The 1,116-nt window shown below is 29.6% G+C and overlaps 1 pseudogene; it reads left to right on the top strand.

Annotated features, from left to right (window-relative positions):
* LOC129618030 (large subunit ribosomal RNA) overlaps positions 1 to 1,116 on the top strand; it is a pseudogene marked incomplete at its 5' end in the record, with an annotated part of 3,999 nt that continues 2,883 nt past the window's right edge.

Raw genomic sequence — 1,116 nt, 5'->3', positions numbered from 1 at the left:
ACTACCCCCTGAATTTAAGCATATTAGTTAGGGGAGGAAAAGAAACTAACTAGGATTTTCTTAGTAGCGGCGAGCGAAAAGAAACTAGTTCAGCACTAAAGGATTTTGTTTATACAAATATCCGATGTAGTGTATGGAATATCTATATTCTAATATGAGAAATTAACAGTCTAAGTCCTTCTTAAACGAGGCCATTTACCCATAGAGGGTGCTAGGCCCGTATGACGTTAATGATTATTAGAAGATATTTCCAAAGAGTCGTGTTGCTTGATAGTGCAGCACTAAGTGGGTGGTAAACTCCATCTAAAACTAAATATAACCATGAGACCGATAGCAAACAAGTACCGTGAGGGAAAGTTGAAAAGAACTCTGAATAGAGAGTTAAATAGTACGTGAAACTGTTTAGAGGTTAAGCCCGATGAACCTAAACATCCATGAAATATGAAAAATTCAACATTATAAATATTATATAATTATATAATAATGATGGTGTGCAATTTTTTCATATATGGACATTGCAATCTGTTAATAAATATATATTTATCATAAGATATATTTAAAAAGTTTATTTTATATATGAAAATTTATTTTCTATATAATATAATTTAAATATTATCGGATAAATAATTGACAGATAAAAAATCAATATAATGCGTAAATTATATATTATTATAATTTTATAATATTATATTAATTTATATATTAATATAATTATTATATGCATTAATATGATTAGCAATGCTATAGATTTAGGATACCTTCGGGACCCGTCTTGAAACACGGACCAAGGAGTCTAACATGTGTGCAAGTCATTAGAATTTATTTTAAATAAAATCTAAAGGCGTAATTAACTTAACTGTTAATATGGGATTAAATTATATATATAATTTTATATATATAATATCAATCCTGGGGCGTTCTATATAGTTATGTATATAAATAATTTTTAATTATTTTTTATACCTCTAACTAGAACGTACCTTGAGCATATATGCTGTGACCCGAAAGATGGTGAACTATACCTGATCAGGTAGAAGTCAGGGGAAACCCTGATGGAAGACCGAAACAGTTCTGACGTGCAAATCGATTGTCAGAATTGGGTATAGGGGCGAAAGA

The sequence above is a fragment of the Condylostylus longicornis genome, unplaced genomic scaffold (assembly GCF_029603195.1).
Source record: "Condylostylus longicornis isolate FDR11 unplaced genomic scaffold, ASM2960319v2 ptg000716l, whole genome shotgun sequence".
Lineage (NCBI taxonomy): Eukaryota > Metazoa > Arthropoda > Insecta > Diptera > Dolichopodidae > Condylostylus > Condylostylus longicornis.
This window is presented reverse-complemented; position numbering and strand designations above follow the sequence as displayed.